The sequence below is a fragment of the Pteropus vampyrus genome, unplaced genomic scaffold (genome assembly GCF_000151845.1).
Source record: "Pteropus vampyrus isolate Shadow unplaced genomic scaffold, Pvam_2.0 Scaffold515, whole genome shotgun sequence".
In the NCBI taxonomy this organism is placed as follows: domain Eukaryota; kingdom Metazoa; phylum Chordata; class Mammalia; order Chiroptera; family Pteropodidae; genus Pteropus; species Pteropus vampyrus.
In genome coordinates this window covers 67,677-91,781 of record NW_011889296.1, presented here as the reverse complement: position 1 = coordinate 91,781, position 24,105 = coordinate 67,677, and the positions used below count along the sequence as shown (strand labels likewise).

The following is a 24,105-nucleotide window of genomic DNA, read 5'->3' as shown; positions in this document are numbered from 1 at the left end:
GGAGGCAGCTAGCTACAGAGCTATCCAGCGGTTCTGGATATTTTCCATGCGCCCCTCCAGATCTTCTTTACCCTTCTCCACCCAGCTGTGTGCCCTGGTAGGCTGACCTTTGTGGACTGCATCAACAGGTTCCCTTGCCCTCTGGCTTCGGGTTAGGTTTGACCAATGGCAGGCACCTGCAAGGAGATCAGAAGGAAAAAACAAAATAAGATTTTCATCAGCTCTCTCTATGCAGGGTCATCATGAGTTGGCCACATCCCTCTACCTAAGACCACAGCTCCTGTCAAGGTGGCCCTTTCCATACAGCAACCCTACCCCAGTTCCTATAATCACTCTCTCCCAGGATCCTGACTGACACACTGGCAGAAAGAAAAGCAAGTAGAAAGCTTAAAGTGCCTGGAAAGCTTAAGGAATGATCAGGAGACTTGTGTGGCTGGAATGGAGAAGGTGATGGAAGGATTTGTAGGGATAATGTCAAAGAGGTAAGGGCAACCAGAGTATTAAGGGCCTTGCAGGCTACCATAATGACTGACTTTTAATATGAGTAACATGGAGCGATTGGAGGATGTTCAGCAAAAGACTGACATACTCAGACTATGTTTTAACAGCATCTCTTTAGGAGACTGGTGATAGGCAAGAGAGGATGATGGCTTGGACTCGGGTAGTAGCAGCGGAAGTGGTGAGAAGTGGTTGGAAGGTGGTGCAGAAGAATCCTGTTCACTAAAACAACCAGAGCAAAAGCCCAAACCAGAAACTTGTTATCCTGTTTGTTATTGTATATCACTGAAAATGTTATTCGACAAGATTTCAGAAGGCCCCACAGGCACCATGAGAACCCTAAGACCCCATGACTTGTGTGGGAAACACAACTCAAGCCCAATGGCTCAACCCAAAATGTTCCCAGACTGTACCTGACTCCAGAAAACTATTGTCATTGACTTTTCTAGCCAACCGACCCCACTCTAAAGCCACAACCCTATGCAGGTCCTGCTGGGTGCCATTTTGCCCTAATTGGGTCCAGCTACTCTACTTCCATTGGCTCCTCCAATGAGCTGGCCTAACCATGTCACATCACGATTCTGGAAAACACTGTCCGCATCTGCCCTGTCCATACCTCCTGTCTTCTGCTTACAAAAATCACTCTCAGGCTGGCAGCAAATGGATAAGAATGGGTCCAAGGGGTGGTCACAACACACTGTAGGCAACAGCTCAAAGGTTCCATGATTTTGATAAGAATTTTTAAATTTGCCTAGGAAAGCAGGCAACCATCAACTATAGGCAGATCATTGGGAGGAAAGAGAAAATAGAAAACTTGGTCCGATAGGCAGATAACTCCCAGCCTGAAGTATCTTCTGGAAATCAAAAGCATCCTGGCATTTTTGGGCGTACATTGTTAATTCTCAGGATAAGGCCTGCTGCTTCATATTGTGATCCACCAGCAAAGGTACCCAGCTGGAAACTAAAGAACACCACATGATTCTGAAGGTTCATTCCAGAGCCAGGAAAAACTGATAGTATTTTGTTTATGTTCAAAGAAATTAATCCAAAGAGGTCAGCTCCACAGCCCAAGTCAGCAAGACTGTAAAACAAATTTTTGCCAATCTAGGAGGGGATGACCTGATGTGGGATCCTAGGTCCCAGACTTTCAAGATGTGTGCACTTGGGTAAGATTCTTAACCACCCCCCGCCAAGACCTCAATTTTGTAATCTATAAAATATGGACAAGACACACCTCACAGTGTTGCATTAAGGATAAAGTGAGCTCGTGCGTGTAAAAGGTGTCTGCATGGCCTCTGGGATACTAGTCACCCACATGTTTGTTTTTTTTCTTATGTCCACTTTTCTTTGGTAAGAGCCAGGCCATTGGTGTGGGGCAACCATGGGGCTCCAGTGGTCCCTGGTACCCTTAAGAAGAGCAATCTGAGGAATTCTTCACATCTTTCATGCCAGTGTTGTTTTCTGCTCTTTACTAAACAGGAGTCCTGGTTAGCTGACATTTGATCCTAGCAGGACATGGTTCCATGCATAGCTTGGCCCTGAGGGACACTAATGCCTATTGATTAGCTGGACATTCAGCTGATCTGCCTAAGCAGTGGCTTTCATTTTCAGAACCTCAAATCTGTTATTTTATTGCAGGTTATTTGAATCTCTTGTGTATGTGAGCTGTGGATGCAGACCTTTGCTGTGACTTCCTCTTTCACCCTTTCAGCCTCTCATCTCCATACTACTGCTCATGCCTGTTCCTTGCCTTGGCTCTCTGTCTTTCCCTTTCTCTTCTCTAGGTCTTTCACAAACCCTCTTCTGAAGACAGTGTTTATGAGAAGAGCAGTTAAAAGTGTCTCAAGTGGATTTATGGTCCACTTCTCTTTGCACTGTAGTACCAGCCCATCTCCAAGCCCACTTCCCCCCATTCCTTCACCGTGGCGGGGTGATGGGATTATCAAGCTAAATGGGACCTGGCTGCTGCCCTTGCAGAGGGACAGACAGACAGCTCCATGGAGTATGCAAAGATCTGGAGTGGGTACAGAGGGGTCAGGGAAAGTTTAATAAAAGAGGGGAGACTTGACCTGCGTCTTGAAGCCTTAATGAATTTTTCCAAATGGAGAGAGGGTTAAAGGGCATCACAGGGAGGAGGTGGCATGGTGGAGAGTAGGGCCATGTGTGTTTGGGAGTCTCTCTAGCCAGACGAGAAGGTATGGAGATGAGCAACGATGAATCTTGAAAGAAGAATCTGGAGCTTGCTCACCAAGGGAGTGCCATGTTGAAGGGAAAATGGACTGCAGGGGGTTAGAGTGCATGGCTGTAGTTGGATCTGGTGGATGGTGGGAAGGAACATGTTGAAAGCAGTGTCTTAGAAAGATAATTCTGGAAAGTAAAGACCAGAAGAACAAAAGCCAGTTAGGTTGATGCTGCAATGGTCCTCAACTGGGGTGTTGACGGCGGAAACGGAAATGAAGGAGCAGAGATAAGAAGGCTCAAGGGCCTACTTCTGTAGCTCTGACCTTTCTCCTGGATTCGTTCTCCACCATTCCCCAGTACCATCTCCCTCAACGATCTTAGTGGATCCTGGGCCTCAACTCTAACTCCCACCTCAATGTGGATTTACTACAAATCTGTATCTTGAGGTCAGATCTGTCATTTGCCCCTGGGGCCAGATCCTGGCTGCTTTCTGTACATTCCCAATTAATCATCATGTCCAAAACTGCTATGATGGTACCTGTGCCTCAGCCCTAGCTTAGCTCGGGAGAACTGTACACCTCAGCTATGTTACAGGCAACCAGTGCTTAAGTCACCAACCAAAGGTTCACTTTACACAATTTAGGGCAAACATAATCTCCTGGTTCTAAACCAGTGATTTATATGTAGACTTAAAGGATGCAACATGTTCACATCTTGGGGATGGCCTTCTTTCACTCACTCACTGTCAAGTTCCTCAGTGGTGGCCCTCAGCCAGGGCTGGATCTTCCTGGCCCCAAGAAATATTTGGAAATGTGTAGAGGCATTTCTGGTTGTCACAATGACTCCAAGGTACTAGTGGCACCTAGGGCCAGGAGTCAGGATGTTAAATTTCCTGCAATGCACAAGAGTGTCCCACACTGCAAATAACTGTCTCACTCAAAGTGCTAATAGCCCTCTTGTTGAGAAACAGTGTGAGTACAAACTCAGGGAGGGCAAAGACTGTATTTTGTTCTTTACTGTGCTCCCAACACTTGCTGGGCACTACCCTTGGTGCTGGGGATGGAAAGATGAAGAAGACGTGGGCACTACCTTTGCATGTCAGCCAGTCTTAGCTGGAATGGGTACAGAGGATCCTGAGATGGAGGCTAAAAGTGAAGAATGCCACACCTTCCCTAACCACTATGCGGCCTCTGACTCGCAAGGGGGACTTCCAGTTCAAGTCGTAATAGAAAATTTATTCATTCATTCAAAGGCTTGAATAGCACGGAAAAGTTTTCAAAGCACTTTCTCAGACATGATCTTGCTGGCATTGAGCTGGGAGGAGTGGAGGGTTGAGCAGGGGCTGGAAGCAGATTTGGGGCTGAGAGGTTCCTGCCCTGCTCGAGCCAGGGCTGGAGCAGACAGGCCCAATCAGACAGTCTCCTGGGATCAAGGCGGTCTAGTGTGAATGGAAATATGTGCCACATGGCCTGAATTGCAGGGGCCGGCCTCAGGCTCCCATAGCCCCAAACACTTCCAGATGGATTTATTTATAACCTCCAAACCAGAGGCAGTGCTCAGTTGCTTTTCCTCCGTCCCCTCCCCATTCCTGGAGCGAGCCTTGGCCGCCCCTTTCCACTCCGGAAGCCAGCAGGAGACGGGAATGTGGTGTTTTGCTCAGCGATAGCCCAGCTTGGGCTCCTGGTCCTTGCTTGTCCCCTAGGTGGCAACAGCAGCTCATGGTGTGGGCATACTCCTGTCCATCTAGCCCACCTGGGCTCTCTCTAAATGAGGAGTGTAAGCCAAGGACATTCACTCTGGCGAGTTTCTGTTCCAGATCTGCCTCCACCTCATAAAGCCACAGGTACATCCATGGCTTCTTATTTTTTGTCTCTAGGAGATTCTAAGCTCCTTTCACTCTACCTCCTCCCACAGGATAGGCTGCCAGAGGCTTTGGCCTCACACTTTTTCCAGATAGGAAACTGAAGCTCAGAGAGGTTGAGTAACTTGCCCAAGGCCACACAGAATAGTAAATAGATAGTAAATAGCAGAGCCAGAAGTCTGAAGCCCCACGCTCTGTACCTGACCCCAGTGCCTCCTAAGTCTCAAGTTTCCTCAGTGGGGAGTAGTCTAATGCTTGGCAGGTGGTCTGGTTAGTAGCATCCAGAACTGTTCTGCACAGAGCTTGTACTGGTTCTGTCATTATTAGCTGGATGACCTTTGGTGAGTTACTCTTCCTCTCTGTAACTAGATTTCTTTTTCTTTTAAGGATTAAAAAGATAATGAATTTAAAAGGCTTAGCATACTGTCTGGCCCATAGTGAGTGCACAGTGAGCGACAACCAATATGAGAGTTTATTGCTCAGCTGCATCAATCTAGAGTTCAGAGCTTCCATCTCTTGAAATACAGGCCAGGCTCTAGACAAACATCACCTCATGACTCCTTGCACACAGAGAGAAAGAAACTTTAGCTTAGAATGATTAAGTGACGTGCCCAAGGCCACACTTGGTAGGAATACAGGAGGGGCTTGAACACAGTTCTAGGTGATTCCAAGGCTATGGATTCCATACTTTCTATAGAATCTGAAGGACAAAAGCCCCCATATGTACTCTTAGCTGAGTTTCTGTGCTGCTTCCCTCCCCGCACCCCTGCTACCCCCCCTGCCCTGCCTTGCCTCCTTTAGGCCGAAGAGCTTTGTCCTTCCCCAAGGTTCAGCCCACCCAATTGAACCTGAGCATTTTGGTGGCCCTAAGCAGGGACTGTCAGCACCATCATGCTTGGAGGATCCTGATGGGGTTGAAACCTTCCTACCTCCCTCCTCTCCTAGCATAGCTGGAACTAGTGGTGGCTGGAGGCACACAAAGGCTCCAGAGTCAAACCCCTAGATGCACCAGGTCCATTTCCTGTACAACCTCTTTGCCCTCAAAGTTACTCAGAACCGAAGTCTGGTAAACACACCTCTCTGCATCCAAGGGTCCAGACAAATTTTCCTGCAGCTGTTTAGCAACACATGACACCAGACTTCTGGCCCACTGGGAGTTTTTGGTATTCTCACATTCCTTTCTGCTTGCTGCTGTGCAATTAAACATGCATAATTTCTCCATATTTTCCCATCTCGCGCCACACATCAGTACCACCAGTGATGGTGTGAGGGAACAGCACAATCTCCATGCACAGACAGGCAAGGGAGTCAGCAGACGCTTCTCTCAACTGAGTGTGACTCACCAAATGGGCTCCAAATCCCATCAACAATTAGACTCAGTCTATGTACATTGCCCTCATCTTTTCAGTAGGATGCCAGGATGCTCAGAATCCCTGATAGTCCAAGAATAACTACAGTAATTTGATAAATGCCCAGCACAGAAAGGCATTTAATAAATGCTCAATTTCTATCCAAACAAAGTAACTCTCAGAATTTGTGCACAAATGTTACCAGAGAGTGCCAGGGGCAGCTCCTCTCTGCTTCCAGCACTGATGCTTAGGACAGCTTTCTCATTGAACATACGCATTAGCCCTTACTTATCCCAGAAACTACCAGATTTATAGCTCCAGCCCTACTTTGTAGGCTCTCTCTGAGCATTGGTTTCCTTATCCGTTGTTCTAAGGCATCTAACACAGAGTTAAGCACATGGTACTTTCTCAACAAATGTTTCACTTACAAAGCTTACCTTGTAGAAAAGTAAATTTTTACACATTCTAGAATCATCCAGAGGTTGACTGCTCTTTCAGGAAATTCTCTACTCTCTCAATATTTATTGGACATCTACTATGTACAGAGAAGCAAGGGAGAAACAAAATAAATTTAAAATGGAATTTCTTTCCTCCAAGAAATTGTGATACAGCTGGACACTTAAGCAAGCATACAGTATATCAGAATTTCAGAATACCTTTAGGAGCCAGGCAAGTACTAACAATGAGCAAAGGAGGCTGGGGTAATACAATAGGGAGTTGGTGGGGACTGTGGTGAGCTATATTTTTCAAGGAAGCTAGGAATTCAGATTATATGGAAAGATTACTGATTCATGTTAGCAAATAATTAAAAAGATACAAACCATGTGTAGACCAAACAAAACAGATCCGTAGGCATTATTTGGCCCACCAGCCACCACTTTGCCATTTCTGCATAATGACAGATGATAAAGTATCAAAACCAGAGTTACTGGCGATAACTTCTGAAGGTGCTCAGAGGAGGCGTGAGTCCCAGGGCTGTACTGCTCTGGAATTTTCCTCAAGGAAGTTAGGGTCTGAGTGGGCCCCAATGTGTGGGTGTGAATCTGAGAGGCTGAAAGGAGGGTCAAAGGACTTTTGGCAAGTATAGAAGGAGAAACAAGAAGGTTGTAGTCGGAGCTGGAGGTGGGTCTGGCTGTTGTGAAGGCTTCCTGGGAGGAGGGGCAATTCCTGGTCATTGGTTAGTCTTTGTGGAGGAGGTTTCCCATGACCATGACCGGAACCAGGGGTCTCCATGCAGAGGAAACAAGACAAGATGGGGAACTACTATTTAGAGTGTCTGATTCTGAGAAGCCAGTCAGAGAACAATATTAAACCCAGACCGATAGACAGACAGACAGAAAGACAGATGCCTCATTAATAGGCATGGGAAAAGAACATGTTGCTTAAATCCAAGGATTTTTCTAGAATACAGCAATGTAAGACTCTATGAGATGAGCACAGAAATGATGCACGACCCTGGCTGGTAACTATAAACAGGTCCACAAGGTAGAAATGGATAAACCACACTACAGTGAGACCAGCCATAGAGAAAAAGGGGCTCTGACCTCTTACAAATACTGGTGAAAGGGAAAAAGGAACAAGAGCTTTGATAAAACCAGCAATGTACAAAAGTTCTGGAAATTATTTTTTAAATATGTTAACAAGAGCAAAGTTAAAATATATGTGCAGGATTAAAAGTCCCAGGGACAGTGACTGAAGGAAAGGAGGCAACTTACCCCCAAGTGAAGAGCAGAGGACGTGTGGCATGCAGGTGTCAGGGAGAAACATGTCAGCTCTGCTTTGGGTTGTGGAACCACAAGACAAGAGGCGATTAAGGGTCATGAAACAAGCACAGGTGTAGTCGGCAGAATTATGCCCCGCTCCCAAAGATGCCCACATCCTAAATCCTTGGAACCTGTGAATATGTTAAGTTAAATGGCAAAGTTCGGAAATAAGGTTTGCAGATGGGATGAAGGTTACTAATCAGCTGGCTCTGAGATGGGGAGAGTCTTTTGCACTTTCTGGTAGACTCAGTGTCATTGTAAGTTTCCTTGTAAAGTGAAAGTGTGAAGCAGGAGAGGCAGAGTTACAGAAGGAGATGTGAACACAGAAGCAGGTCAGACAGACGGGATGTAAGAAAGAGTTCACTGGCCATTGCTGGTTTTGAACATGGAGGAAGGGTGCACAGCTGAAGAATGCAATTGTCCCCTAGAACCTCCAGTAGTAACGCATCTCTGACAACACCTTGATTTTAGTCCAGTAAGACCCATTTTAGACTTCTGCCCTTCAGAACTGTGAGATAATAAAATTGTGTTGCTTTAAGCCACTGAATTTGTGAAAATTTGTTACAGCAACAACAGGAAACTAATATATCTAGCTTTGGACTCAGACAGATGTAGGATTTAACCTGACTCCACTATATGCCAATTAGTTTACCTTAGTCCAGTTACTTAACCTCTCTGAGCCTCAACATCCTCATCTCATCCTCTTAAATAGTGTCCACAATACTTATACTTCACAGGGTTGAGGGAAAGAGCAGCTGAGATGATGAACGTAAAGAGACAGCACAGCCTGGCACAAAGAAGGTGCCTGATAGTGTTCTTTGTTTTACATCAACACATTTGATGAAATAGTAATTAATACTTAGGACCAGTGGTATTCAGGCAAATGTTAGCAGCCGTCTCTCAAAAGAAAATGAAGGCATATATTTACACACATATAAATTTACTTATAAGAATGGAAAGCAAACAATTTATGAATAATAATGAAATATATAATGCTCTTTATGGCAAATTCAATATAGCCAATTGATTTTCATAGAATGCTTTCATTGAATTTGCTGAATATCTATAATAGAAGAGCGAGCATAGTTCCTACATGAATGGTGGGTGATATTTTCATTTACGTTAATGAGTAGGAAGAAGGTAAAACCATAAAAAGTATTGGAACTTGACAAATTCATCAATGATTCAAAGAACTTCTTTGCTGAATCAGATAATAGTTTTCATGTACTAGAAACACACTTCCTCAATTTTTGTGTGCTATTCACAAAGTAACAGCTACAGACATGACACGCTTTTAAGTTTAATGCACATTAACATTTTCTCCACTTTCTTAAGTGTCGAGTACAATGAACAAAACAAGAATCCAAGCCCTGATCTGCAGCATTCCCAGAATTCCATGAGTTCCCACTGTGGCCTATTTCAAGCTACCTTAGCGACATCGCCTTTAGTGACATCACCAAGCAGAGAGTGGGAAAAGATTGACAGTAGCACATCATTCAGTGGCAATAGATATAAATCAGCTAACAAGCATAATTCATAGTAAAATAATTAGGAAAAGGTGAATTTTAAGTATTTACTATTTTCGTTTTTAATATAACTTATTTAATTGTAGGTTTGAATAATTTAATATTTTTTGCCCAACAGTTAATTTTTTACTTTGAGATAATTTTAGACTTATAAAAGAGTTGCAAAAGCAATACAGAGTTCCCCTTTACCCTTCACGTGGCTTCCCCTTACATTGACATCTTACATGATTTTAAAACACTTATCGACACTGACAAATTAACCTTGGAACAACATTATTAACTAAAGTACAAAACTTATTTGGATTTTATCAGTTTTCCCACTAAAGTCCTTTTTCTGTTTTAGGATCCAATCCTAAACGAATTTAGTTGGTCATTTATTTGGTAGAATGTTCCTCAATTTCAGCTTGTCTTCTGTTTTTTCATACACTATATGGCTCACAAATGTCCTAAATATTAACAAGTGGCCCTCATGAGCCACAACAAGCCATTTCCAGCATACCACTACCTAGGATACCTTAAGGAAAATTAGCAATTCTTTTACTTTAATTCCACAAATACTTATTGAGCGCCCTCTAGGGGTTAGTGCTGGGGATATAGAGATCACCAAAACACAGTCCTTGCCATTGAGAACACTACAGGTTAGGGGACCTGAGACAGCAGTAGCAAAAAATATCCCTAGAGAAATCAGGGTTATAATAGGGGGAATAGAATGTGCTGGAGCACTCAAAGATGGGAGAGTCCAAACCTGCCTGGGGAGGTCAAGGAAGGCTTCACAGAGTAAATAAAGGGTGAATGAGCACTCCTCACGGTGGACGTACGAAGATAAGATGATGTGTGAGCTAAGCCTTGATGCGTGAGTGGGAATGAGCCAGTCAGCTCAGGAAGCAGAAGGAAAAACAGTTGCCCTTTATTCTTTCGTTTGAGAAGCATTTATTAGCCATCAATTCTGTACTGGGCTCTGGAGTTTCCCAAACATTTAATGAATAAGGACACTAAAGTATGACAAGGGTGGTGACGGCATGAGATGCTCCCTGGGATGTGTTTAAGACAAGACAGTGTTTGCACATGTGAAGATGGTCCTGTGCATGAGGTGATCATGAGAGCACTAGCCAGATCCCTTCTCCCTAAGAGTGCAGGAGGACCTCGGGGGAGCACTCGGGCCACTACTATTATTTCAACTAGCACAACCAACAGCTTTTGCCAGAGGACAACTGGTGCCAGAACCTTCCTATGGAGGTATTGCATGTTCACAGCCCCTTTCTCTTTAGCTCCTCACACCCAGACTCCCAAGTGCTGACCCCGGGAAGCTACACTTAGCAACTGAGTCCTCCTGTGGGCAGACAGCATATAAATGCTTGCGAGATGAGGAAGATTTGACAACATATCAAGGACCAAGTCAAAGCAGGGGCCCTTGACCTGAGACCAAGACCCCCAGAAGAGATGGATGTCACTTCTTTGGCCCCCTCTACACACACAACCCAACCACTCTTTATCCCACGAAACTGCTTTATTTTCTTCACACACTTATTACTATCTGAAATTACTTGTCTTTACAGCTGATCCTTGAACAACATAACTTTGAATTGTGTGGGTCCACTTATATGAGGATTTATTTCAATAAATACTGTAAATGTATTTTCTCTTTCTTATGATTTTCTTAATAACATTTTTCTCTAGCTTGCATTAGTATAAGAATACAGTATATAACACATATAACATACAAAATGTATGTTCCTTGAGTGTTTCTGTTATTGATAAGGCTTCTGGTCAACAATTCGCTATCGGTAGTTAAGTTTTGGGGGAGTCAGAAGTTATACATGGATTTTTTACTGTGGAGGGGTCGGTACCCTTACCCCCATGTTGTCCAAGGGTCAGTTGTACTTCCTTTGCTTGTCTCCTTCCACTAGAACCTCAGCTTTTCAAAGGTAGAATCCCTATCTGCCTCGTATCAATACATCCCCAGCTCTCAGCTTAGGGCCTGGCCCTTAGGTCTAGTCATGAAATATTTGTTGAATGGATAAGTGAAAGAATGAATGAGTGGATGGATGCTATCACTCAGATGTGAAGGCTGCATTCCTAACCTTCTGTGCTCCAAACCGTCTCCCTAAACTTCAAATCTGCTGCCTACCTTCAATGCCTTGACTCAGAACTTGAACCTTACACGGAGGAAAAAAACTAATGTGCACGAAATTAAGAGTGTTCCTCTTGGAACTCTTGTGACTGTGAGAGGTCACAACAACAACCACAACTAACATCTATTGTGCTTAGTAAATGTCAGGTCTCATTCTAAGCACTTTATGTATTCAATATATATTTATTGAGTGTCTACTAGATGCCAGGCACTGTTTAGGCATTAGGAATATAGCAGTGAATAAAAAAAAAAATCTCTGCTTTTACAGAGCTTAAATATTAGCTCACTTAATCTGAAAACAACCTTAAAATGTAGATATTGTATTCTCATTTGAAAGATGAGGAAACTGAGGCACAGAGGCTCAGTAGCTTGCCCAAGGTCACACAGCTGTGGAATGGCAGAGTCAGGCAGTCTGGGCCCTGAGCCTGTGTTCTTAACTAATAGGCTATCCTGCCTCCTGAAGAGCTACTATATGGGGAAGTGCTTGGCAAACTTTGAATGACTTTGGCAAATTTGTGTTCTTATTCCTCTTGGTGGGAGCATAGTGTGTTTTAGGGGTAGGAAAGAAACTGGACCAGGGTCTCAGAGAACATATGAAGAGCCGTGGTCCTGGAGGCACCTCTGGTACTTCTTGGGCCAGAAGAGCACTAGCTATGCTGTATCTCTGGAGTCTTGCTGGCCACGTGCTGGTGACTGCCTGGCTCAGCAGACTCACGTGAAGCAAGGCTGCACAAAGGAGGCTACAAGTCCTCCCCACCAGCACATACTTAGCTCTTTGTCTCTATTTTTGTGTGGCTGGAGTCCTGTCTTGCTCCCCCTTCTGCTGATTTGTTGCCCTTAAGGAGGCCCTGCCCCACCCCCTTGCCTAGCTCTCCAATTCAGCCTCCCAGCTCAAGAGGACAAAGGAAAGTTTGGCCAACCCCTACTGGGCTTCTCTGGTTTTCTGTTTCCATTGGAACAAAGAACAGCTCACCAAGTGCTCTCTGATCTTTGGAACAAAAGAAAAAAACGGTTTATCACATGGAGTACCCTGCACACACTGCCCTCATTGCTCACTGGTCTCGGCCTCTCAGGACACCCAGATTCCTGGCAGGGCTGGGTGGGGAAGGCGCCTCCCTTCTGCTCAGCCCTCAGGGAGCAGGGAGAGAGATTGATGACTTCCATCTGTGCTGGCCTTTTCTCCACCCCTTGGGCTCCACCTGTGGCCTGGATGGAGCCAAAGGAAGAAGGAAGCTTCCTCCCTTCTGCCTGTCATAGCTCCAACCATATGGAATCACCTCCTAGGCTTCGGTCAGTACATTTCCAAGTGATTTCTGCAGAAGGAGAGGTTGCGTGAGACCTTGGGCAAATCCCCTAACCCCTCCAAGACTCAGTTTTCTCCTCTGAGAAAGGGGTCTGAGAATGCCTGTTTCATATTATTATGAGGATTAAAGTTTTAAGTGAGAAATGCTTGAAAAAGGCTAGGCCCCAGCTAGACTAGGTAGAAGGGTTTGGTCTAGGAGAGGAGATGGGATGCTCCCCCAGGTGGTAGGCATGGGAGACGTTTTTGGTCTGGAAATGGGGATGAGACATCCCACCGCTGCTCTCTGCCAGACTTCTGCCCTGCAACAGGCCTCCTGGCCAGAGCCAGACACACTTCAGGGAGCACAGCTGGCTTGGCTGAATGCAGTTGATGGGCAGCCACCCTTTTCCTCCATCATTATTTTAACAGCTGTAATGTGGCATTTTTATAGATTTGGGTTAAAAATAAGATGGCACATTGGAAGAGGTCAAGAAACAAAAAAGGAATGGCAGGGGTAAGGACCTCTGCCCTCATGCCCATGGGGCCTGAGTGGCAAGCCCAGTTGGCCAAGCCCTTACCTTGTCCCTTAGTGATCATCACATCAGATCCCTCACTTTATAAATGAGCAGACTGAGAGCATCAGTGAGCAGAAGGGACTTGCCCAAGGTCACCCTGACTAAAGCTGCTAACTCTTATGGTCAAGTGAGCTTTCTGCTTCTCCTATATAATCTGCTTCTGAGACTCACAGGCCATGTGGCCCAGAGGTGGCCCAGGGCAACCTTATTGATCCCCACAGTCTACCTGTTTATTCAATAAGTCCTTATTGATGCCAACTATGTTCCAGGCACTCTTCTAGGCAGTAGGAATACAGTAGGGGCAAAAACAGACAAAAATTCCTGATCTCATGATCCTTTCATTGTGGCAGAGGGAGACAGACCATAAATCAAGTAAATGAGTAAAAGGGCAGAAAAATGAAACAATAGAGGGGTTCAGGGGACCAGCAGAGCTTTGGGTGCTGTTTTACAATAGGATGGTCAAAGGAGGCTTCATTGAGAAGGTGTCATTTGAACAGAGATCTGAATGAAATGAGGGAGTGAGCCACACAGATATTTGGAAGAAACGAATTTCAGGCAGAGAACAGCAAACACAAAGACCCTGAAGCTGTCTGGGGAACAGCAAGGAGGCCAGTGTGGCTAGAGTAGAGGGAGTGAGGGGGATAGTGATAGGAAGTAAGGGCAGAGAGATCATGGAAGGAGATCATGCAGGGGCCTTAGTGAGCAATTGTAAAGACTTAGGCTTTTGGCCCAAAATAGAGATGCAGTGGAGGGTTTGAACAGAGGCAGGACATAAACGGACTTATGTTTCATCAGGATCAGTCTGGCTGCTGTGTTGAGAGTAGACTGTAGAGGGCCCAAGGTTTAATCGTTTTATATAACAGGGCAGTGTGGTAGGAGGCTGTTGCAAATATCCAGAGGAAAGATGATGGCACAGACCATGAAGGTGGTAACAAGTGGTTCAACTCTGGATATTATGAAGGTGGAAACCACATGATGTGCTATTGCAGTGGATGTGGAATATGAAAGAAAGAGAGAGATCGAGAATGACTTTGAGGGTTGGGTCCCGAGCAACAGGGAACTTGTCATCAGCTGAGATAGAAAAAACTGCTGCAGCAGCAGGTTTGAGGGAATGGCCAGGAGTTTGGCTTTGAACATGGTCAGTTTGAGATGCCCATGAGACACCCAAGTTGGTGGCTGTGAAAGCCGCCCCAAGTAGCAGAGAAGTAGAGTTCCCAGCAGCAGCTCTACACATCCTGTCTGCCCAGGGGCACTCACCCACTTCTTCAGCAAGTGTGAAGTGAACAGACCCAGGCACTAGGGATGCAGCTCTCTGTCATCAGCCTCTTTGCCCTCCTGTCCACTTAAGCCATGCAGGCTCTAGTGTGGGCATTCCAAAGCCAAGGTCATAACCGTCACTCCCCTGCTCCAAGCCTTCAGCTGGCTACCCACTGCCTCCAGAGTAAAGGCCCAGGTCTGTAGCCCATGAGGCCCTAAATAATCCTCCCCATTTCCTGCCCTTCCCAGGCCCCCATTCCTTATACGCCAGTCACAGAGCCACTCACCAGAGATCTGATCCCTCCTTGCTTTACTTGTTTTCTTCCTCCATTACCTGGCCGAAGCCTGCCTACCTCAGCTTTTACACTCATACAGGGAGCCTCCCTCAGGGAGCTCTGAGCCTTTACACATTTGAGAGTCAGTCCGTCTCTCCCCACACTGAACTAGTCGCACCTTGAGGGCAGGAATTGTTTCTTATTAATTCATCTCTGTAACCTCAGCACAGCTCTTGCTAAAGTATTCAATAAAGGTTAAATGAATGGATGGATGAATGAATGAGTGAATCATCTAACATGCTACGATGGAGATACTAAAGGATGAGACAGAGAAGTATCCATTTGGCCTAGGGGCAGGGGTCAGAGAAGTGTCACAGAAATGCCATTTAAACTGGGTTTGAAAGATCAGAAAAGATTTCGCCAGGCAAAAAGAATTCTCAGCAATGTGCAACTAAAGTTTGACCTCTTTTTTTGGCCTGAACACTGTTTTTAAAAGTAATGCGAGGAGACAAGCATTATGTTTCATCACAACGCAAGTTGTCCTCCTGTCACCTGCTCAGGGGTCCCCAGTGCCTGGTCACTGGTAAAAGTGACCAGTGACCAGGCACTGGGAACAACTTTGGCTCATTCAGGCAAAGCCCCCATGCCATGCAAGCCACATGGCCATGCCAGGTCTATCCAGGCAGTTAGTAGCCATGGGGACGAAGACCCAAATGCCTCTCAACCACAGGACCATCATCTCTACCTCCAAGACTCCTAGGTGTGCAATGGTAGGAGGGATGCTGGGCTTGGCTTGCTCTAACCTCCAGTTACTCCAGAGATAGAAAATAGCAAGCCCAGTACCCCCTCCATGGTTCCCAACTCAAAAGGAGATGGCATTTCAGCATGCAGCCTCACTAAGTAATAATAAGCAGGCCTTAAATGAGTACTGTGTGCAGGTGTGGGTCTGCAGCCAAGGGTACAGCCTCATCTCCTCACCCTACTAATTTTCTAGGGCACTGGGGAGGCTTAGTGTGCCAAAAATGGCACAACTCAATGCATGGACTGCCCCAGCTTCCAGCTGAAATACTGCAGGCCTGTTAGAGAAGGCATGGAAGCCTTCCAACATTGGTAAGTGCTGCCAGATACAGGCCTACTTGGCTCTGTGGAAATTCAAGTGACAGCAGTTCATTCCACACCCATCTAGTTGACACTGGGTTCTCTGGATTTGTCTCCCATGTTGGTTCCTGTCACTAACCAGAATATCCTGATTTCAACCAGCATGCAATAAATCCACACACAATTACAGCCAGATCTCCCAGTCATGTCACAAACATGCACATAAAACACAGCACACCCACAGTCAACGGAACCTACCCCACTATGTCCTAATGTGTGCGTGGTCTTCTATACTGGCCATAGTGAGCACTGCCCAGCCAGCCTCTCCTGCCGTTCAGCGTTTGCACTGCCTTGCACTTCCCCAGGTAGGTGTGTCTGCTTGTCCTTGCAGACACAACTGTCTTAGGTGTCTCGCCCAATGCCTTGCTGATATGAGGTGGTTGCAATCATGCAAAGGAAACCAAGAGCATGAAAAAAATCCTAAAACTCTTTCTCTTGGGCTTTGAGATGTGTTCCGTGAAGTTTATTTGCAAAGTTTACCTTCTCCATTCCATTGCCTTTGACCAACAGTGCTAGGGAACTGAGGCCCTGAGCTCATAAGCCACAGAGCAGGAAAGGACAGAAACAAGGAGGCGACAGCATGCAGAGTCAATCCCTTTCACCTCAGGAAGCTCTCCAGGGTTGCTCCAGACACATGAGACGGATTAGTTAGAAAGTCTGTCTGTGTTCTCCCTTCTGCCTTCCTCACCCTTCCTGCCCCCATCCCAGATGCCTGCAACTGCTACATCCAGGCTGGATTCACCATGTATGTCACTTAGCAGAAAAGCTCCTCTATAGCCTCCACATTGAGTCTGGGGGAAGCCAGGCTACAGGTACCCCCAAGTCACTGCAGCTGTTTGGCACCATTGGCCATCAGCAGTGCCACTTTACTCAGCAACTGTGCCCAGCGATAGGCACATATACCCACACCAACCCTCTGCCCGTCCTTGGTACCTTTCACCAAGATGCTGCCCAAACATGTGAGGCTCCACCGCTGTCCCGGCGAGTGCCTTCCGGCAGCTGCTGTGTTAGTCTAGCATCTCCCAGTGAACATGGTCTTGCCAGCCTGGGGCCAGGCAGATTTACAGCTTGCGTGGTCCTTGGGACTGGCTATGGCTAATGAAAAGGAGCCCAGAGGTGACAATGCTGTCCCTGACATTCCCTAGCCACCCCACACTTCTCTGTGGCATCTCAATGCAGACAGGGACACTGGGAACCCGGCAGAGGATGACAGCAACTCCTCCTAGCACATGCTCCACATTTAGCACTTTGTCCCAGAAAGGACCCTGCCAGGACACTTGGGCTGAATTCATACTTTGTGCCTGTGACCAATGCCCCTGTTTGTGCCCAGCTGGCTGCCAATGGGCAGGCTGTGCTTGATTCTTTCTAGACTGTAAATGGGCACCACTTGTGCTGGGCTATGTGAAGACAATCACTTTCAATGGAATAACAGCTCCTCTGCAGCTGACTGCCGAAGTCAGAAATACTATGGACACATACCACTGTTCTTTGGTGGCCTGCTTTGGGAGAGCAAAGCCAGTCAGGCCTGGCTGCTGTATATTAGATGACATTGGAAACCAATTAAGCAAAGCACTTGCAATTTTCTTTTCAAAGCAGGTCAAACAGAGAATCTCTGCCTTGCCAGAGTTGAAAGGTTTGTAAACAACACCTAATCCAAGGGTCACAAATGTAAATACCTTTAGGCACCAAGCAGCTAATGAAAATGGGAGAAGAGGAGGGGTGTAAGAAGATGGGAGAGGGACAGGGATTAGAGCTTACATGCCTTACATAAAGGCATTTAAAATCATTTTAATGTGCCAGCCAATAATGCATGTCTGCAGGCCCTTAGGGCCTAATTGCTGTATGTTTGGGATTGCTGTCAGACATACAAAGCCCAGAGAGAGGAAAAGACTTACCCAAGGTCACCCAACTGGTCAGTGACAGGCCCTGCACAAGTATTTGGCAAACTGAGTCTTGTGATATCTTCATCTTGTTCATTCCTTCATTCCTTCAGCAAACAGGTCATGACCCCACCCCCCTACAATGTCCTAGGCATCCTCTTGTGCTGTCAGGGCCTCAGAAGTGAACCAGACATGTTCTCTATCTTCAAGAAGCCCTCAGTCCAGAAAGGAAGTGGCAAGAACTGAGCCTTGAAATTGAAGTTGAGAGCAGGGAGCATGAGATTTTGAACACCAAGCCGAGGCATTTGGATTTAATGCTGTAACATCACAGAAGCTTTTGGCATGTCTGAGCAGGTCTCAGAAAGCTGTTCTGTAGGAAGATTCATCCAGCAGTGGTGACAAGATGAATTGGAGCCAGGCCATTGGGTAGGAGGTGTAACTGGAGACACAGAGAGTGGCTGAAGAAATCAATAGTCTAGGCCTGAGGTAATGAGGTTGAGGGTCACTAAGAATAGAGGGGAAAGGATGAATGTGTAAGACACTGCAACAGGCTGGGGCTTCTAGGGATGTGAGTGCATGTGTGCGTGCTTTTGCATACATGTGCATGTGTGTGTGAGGGGATGGGCTTGGGCTGAAGAAGATGGCTTAACAAGAGGCAAGAAGAAGGAAAAATCAAAATGTCTCTCAGATAGGGTAGATGGCTGGAATGCCAACAGAGAGGAAGAAATCAGGGGACCTGGATTGGGGGAGAGTGGATGGGTAGAGATGTTCAAATGTTTCTCTATAACAGCAGTCCGAAGACCAATAAATAGGAAGAATCTGGGATTGTCTGTTTTATGTTACTGTAGCCTCTCCTTCTTCAGAATGGAAAATTGAGCCAGGCCTCTTGACCTCTCGACTCTTCCATATGTCCGGAAGTGACCCCTGGGGAAGTCCCATTCAGTGCCTCTGGTTGAAATGGTCCAACGATTTAACAAATACTAATCAAATAAATAACTAAAATACATTCTCCACCCCCGGCCTCTTTCTGTCCCCCACTCCAAAACAGCTCTGTGGGAAAGTCAATTTGGGAATTTCCCACATGTGTCTATGACCGCAGTGCCAGAGCAATGGTCTGAGTCAGCGACAACCTTTCAAGATTCTGTATTTGCTTTTCATATCAAAGACAGTATGCTGGCTGGGAGAGCCCTGGTGATGCTATAAAATAATTCCCAGGAGTTACCTGGGACTTCTGTGCTGGCTTCCAAAGGACTAGGCCACCAGTAAGAAAAAGGCCTGCCAGGCATGTGACTGAAACATCAAGCCCCTCTGGATGATCTACTTGCTCACGCACCCCATGGGGATGGTCCATTTGCCTCCCATTCCCTCTCAAGTCACCCTTCCTTTCCTCTATGGGAAGAAGGTACAGCATCAGTGAATAAGGTCTAATCACTGTGGGGTTCCAGAAATAAATGAAGACTTCCAATCAAAGCCTTGGCCACAGGAAGGGGACTTGAAAAACTGCAGATGAAACTGAAGCAGAAGGATGCATGGGACTCTGGGAAAAGAGTAGGTGCTTCGGAGCCCAACTGTGGTTCCAATCTCAGCTTGCCCTCTTACCAGATGCATGTTGTCACAGTTTCTTGTGTGTAAAATTGCAGTTATGATACGCCCCTTTCAGGGTTACTATGAGGATTAAATGTGATGATGCATGCACAGTTCTTGGCACATAACAAATGCTCAATAAAAGTTAGTTTCATCTTTCATATCTTCTGCTTTTGAAGACAAGATCTTTTTCAATAAGGACCGAATGTTATACCAAGATACCACCTTCTGAGAGGGGAGGGTGGGGTGGAGAGTAGAGGGGAAGGGAAAGGGTGCCAATATCTCATATTACCAAGCGAGGATTCAAAAGATGCAGCTGATAATTAATAGAACAAAAACATAAAATTGTTAGTATACTAGATATCTAGCATAAATTACTAGATTAACCAATAAAGGAATAAAAATAGTGATATAGCTATATAATGATGATAAATCCTTGACTAGGAAAAAATCAATAGATAATTTTCAAAAATTGGTAAACGAAGGAATAAAAGAAGTGCTTTATTTACAGAAACAAGGGCATAGACATATAGTGATTCGTTGGACCTGGCAATGCACAATAATGACCTGAGAGGCTGTTCTGAGCAGAGTCCTGGCACCAAAACAGAGCCTCACAGTTGGGGCTGGGTAGCAAGCACTCAAAGGCATGGGCTGCCGGGGAGGGATCTGACAGCAGTCACCTCCTTCTGCAAGGTTATATTAAGATTTCAGAAACTTTCTACATCCTTCTAGTGAGGTGTCTGGAGCACTATGAAAAGTTTTTAAAGATTTATCAACAAAAGGTGGTGTCACGATCAGGACTATACTTTCAGTTATTGGAACAGGTCAAGAAAGAGAGATCAGTTAACCCCCAAATTTCCAATGTCACATAGTATGGGCACACATTTTGGAAGGACAAATACTAGCTTAGATTTATGAAGGAACTTACTGTGCATGAGGCATTATTCTTAGAGCTTTCATGGACTTTTTACTTAATAATCAGGTAGGTACTATTACTATCCTCCATTTTACAGATGAGAAGATGAGACCTAACTTTTCCAAGGTTACACAGATAAGCGGCAAAACTGAGGTTTGAACCTCAGCAGTCTGTCTCTCCATCTGGGGCACCTAAACAGCTATGCTAAACCCATCTTGCTAAAGCCAACATATCCTGGCCCTAACCCACCCAGATACTGTTGTCACACAGTTGTATCACTCTTTTCTATTGGTTTATCACAGAGAAAAAACAAGGCCATATGATTTTCCAGAGGGAAAACTGAATCTCGAGTACTATACAGGTGGAAGGAGGGAGGGCTGAGACTAGAGCAAGAGGTGTCTCTGAAGGTCTTCACACAAAGGTGATTATCATTTATTGATTACTTATTCCAGGTTAGGCCTGGTTCTTCACTAAATCTTCACCACAGGCCTATGAGTCAGTGCTATACTGTCTTTCCTATTTTACAGATGCAAAAACAGGGACTGAGAAAGACTAACTCACTTGTCCGAGATTGCACCACTTATAAATCTATACGGCTGGATCCCAGAGCCACTCCTTTAACTACAAAGCTCTATTATTTGGAGGTAATGAAATCAAGCAGGGTTGCACATAGTAGGCTAGAGGGGAGAGCAGAAAGCAGAGGCCACCGAGGAGGCCAGTGAGCTAATGCAGGAGGCAGGGGACTTGGATCTCTCCCAGAAATTTAGGGGGTCCCTCACATGTTCTTGAAAACAAAATAGCTGTCAACATTTAAAAACAGGAGAATTTACATTCAGGTCTGGATTTCTGCCTTCTCTTAACGAACCGGAGGCTCTGGTAGCTCTGGGCTCACATTCCCACAGGGCAGCAAGTGGGCTAGGACCCAGCAGTAGCTCCCCTCTTGAGACAGAGGCCATGGCCCAAGGGGCCTGCTTCTCATCTTCACATTACCTGGCTGGCCAACAGGGGGCCCTGGAGGCACTAAGCCCTGAATTTTGTTAGGCTTGCAAACCTGGATGCTGGGAAGAATGGTGATGGGGGAAGGAGCTAGTTTGGGAGAGGAGAAAAATGCTGTGTCTGTAATTAAAGAAAGGCCAGAGCCCAGAGGAGGAGGGAAAGCAGCTAGGGGGAAGGGGGCAGGGAGCAGGCCTAGAGATGACAATTGCCATGACAAGAAGGGACAAAGGTCAAAGAGGGTGAGGGTACCATGGGGTCCAGGCTTTTAGAGAAGTATTTTAAGGCATTTACTGATGGGGAGAGGGGGAAGGGGGAAAGAGAGACAGAGAAAGGCAGGAGTGGGGGAGGCAATGTTTAAAATCCAAAGGTTCTGGCAAAAGCTAAGCGGCCACACTGCAGACATGCTGGGAAGCTGTGGGAGGAGAAAGGTTGTGCTCAGAATAGAGAATTAAAGAGGAATATACCTTGATAAAACGTGTACATAGATGATGGAGACAGTAAATTGGAGTTCAGAAGGCTAGGAAACTGAGAAGTGAGGGCACTGCAGTGGTCATGATCTCAAAGTAACCATTCTTTAGTGTGCCTAAACCCAGGGAACAGATAGGTTGGTACCTGCCTCTCCAGCCCTCTGACCCTGCAGCCAGGGTATGAGGTTGCCAGCTCTGTGCACAAAGGAACGGTGGCTCCCTGGAATCAAATCGCACACATGCTAAACAAAAGGGGAATTGAGAGATGCTATAGCTGCCTCTTCTCTTTGGGGTACTGCATGTCCTTAAAAGTCACCATTCCCTTGATAAAGTGGTCAGGATGAGTGTGCCAAGAAGGGACACAATTGGGGAGAGGGTGTCAATTTAAGGGAAGATATCTCTCAAGGTATAGCCACTCACAATTTCCATTGAGGTAAGAGTTTCCCAGCCTGGCTAGTGTTCAGATCTAAGCCACAGGGGGAGAAAGCAAGGTGGAGAGAGAAGAGAAATGATCTTCCCCTGACAGTCAGCATGGAAGGGATCACTAAAGCAATTGGAAGTCACAGTAATGTCACAATCAGCTTTTCTGCATTTTTGGAACCAGCCTGTATGTTTCTAGAGGTAAAATGGTGGCTATTTTGTGCTCTTGTCAATATTTAGTGAAAATAAATTTTCCCCTTTTTTTCTTATAAAAAAAATCAAAATGAAATTTCAAAACCATAGCTGTATCAGCAGCAGAGCAGAGCAGGCATTAGGTAACCACAAATACTTCCCAGGAATGAGATGATTTCTGCTGCTGCAGAGATCAGAATGTTTTACACATAATTACTACTGTTTCCTCTTCTGATTAACACCTGATTCTGGAGAACAGCTTCTCTGCAAAACATCAGCACTTAGGTGATAAACCTCAAATTATTTATTGGGTTTATTTTTGAAATGTTTTATATTGTAAGCCCATTTCACTTTTTTGTATGCTTTCCTTCTTTCTGAAAAAAAAAAAACTTGGGTTTGGGCTTGATTGAATTCCAGTAGAGATAATATTTAGAGAAGGAGCCCCCACCAATAATATTTTTCCCACTGGAAAAATTTTAAGAGAGTGGGGCTTCTAGATTGCCTATATGGGGGTCTAGTGCTACTTCCTAGTGAAACAACCATTTTACTGGTAAAAATTATTTTTAAAAACAACCATTTAAAGTCTCTGGGGATTGTCCATATAGCAAGTAGAGAAAGTTATTCAAGAAAATCTACTAAATCTTGATAAGAACAGTGAGAGTCTGTGGTATTTGAGTCACAACATGCTCTAATTCTGCCCCCTCCACTCCCAGCTTCATGTTCTGGACAAGTGTGGCCAAGAAAATGAGGCTCCATTTTCCCCCAGCTCCCAGTCTAGGGGCTACAGTTTCACCCCAGGAGCATCTCTTAAAAATATACTTAGCCAGTAATGGTTATTATGAGCTTTAGGAAGTGGTGGGCTAAACCTATATCAACTTCATTGCTACTAGAGTAGGAATTGGAATTGGCTGATAGAGACAGCACTGACCCAGTTGATACAAGATCAATATACAAAATCTGTTATATTTCTGTGCTTTTGCATGAACAATCTGAAAAAGAAACTTGAAAAGTGATTCCATTTACAAGAGTATCAAAAAGAATAAAATACTTGGGAATAAACTTAACAAAAGTAGAAAATTCATAACTCTGAAAACTAAAACATTGTTGAATAAAATCAAAGACAACAAATGGGGAAATATCTCATATTCACATATCAGAAGAGTTAACATTATTAAGATGGTAATACTCCCAAAATTAATCTACAGATTCAATGCAATCTCTACAAAAAACTCAGCTGTCTTTTTTGTAGACACTGACAAGCTGATCCTACAATCCATATGGGAATGAAAAAGAACCAGAATAGCCAAAACATTCTTGAAAAAAAAAATCAAATTTGAAGAAGTAATAGTTCCCAATATCGAAACTTACTACAAAGCTACAATAATCAAGACAATGTGGTACCAGCACAAGAATAGACACATAGATCAACTAAGTAGAAAAGATCATAAATAAGCCTAACATTTATGTTCAATTGACTTTTGACAAAAACTTCAAGATAATTCAATGGGGAAAAAAGAGTTCTTTTCAATAACTGGTGCTGGGACAACTGGATAGCCACATGCAAAATATTGAAGTTGGACACCTATCTGACACCATACAAAAAAAATGAATTCAAATATTATAGACTAAATGCAAAAGCTAAAACTATAAAGCTCTTAGAATAAAATACAGACATGAATCTTTGGGATATTGGGTTAAGATATTTTTTCTTACACACAAAACTAAAAACCACAAGCAAAAGAAGAGAAGTTTGACAAGCTGGACTTCATGAAAATGGAAAACTTTTGTACTTCA

General features: G+C 44.9%; 1 long non-coding RNA gene across 1 annotated transcript in view; it reads right to left on the bottom strand.

The window, feature by feature from the left end:
- Window positions 1-17: 17 nt before the first annotated feature.
- LOC111733025 overlaps window positions 18-24,105 on the bottom strand; it is a 76,125-nt gene continuing 52,037 nt past the window's right edge. Inside the window, exon 3 of the long non-coding RNA XR_002777812.1 lies at window positions 18-176. This is a non-coding gene — a long non-coding RNA (uncharacterized LOC111733025). The remainder of the gene's footprint in view (window positions 177-24,105) is intronic.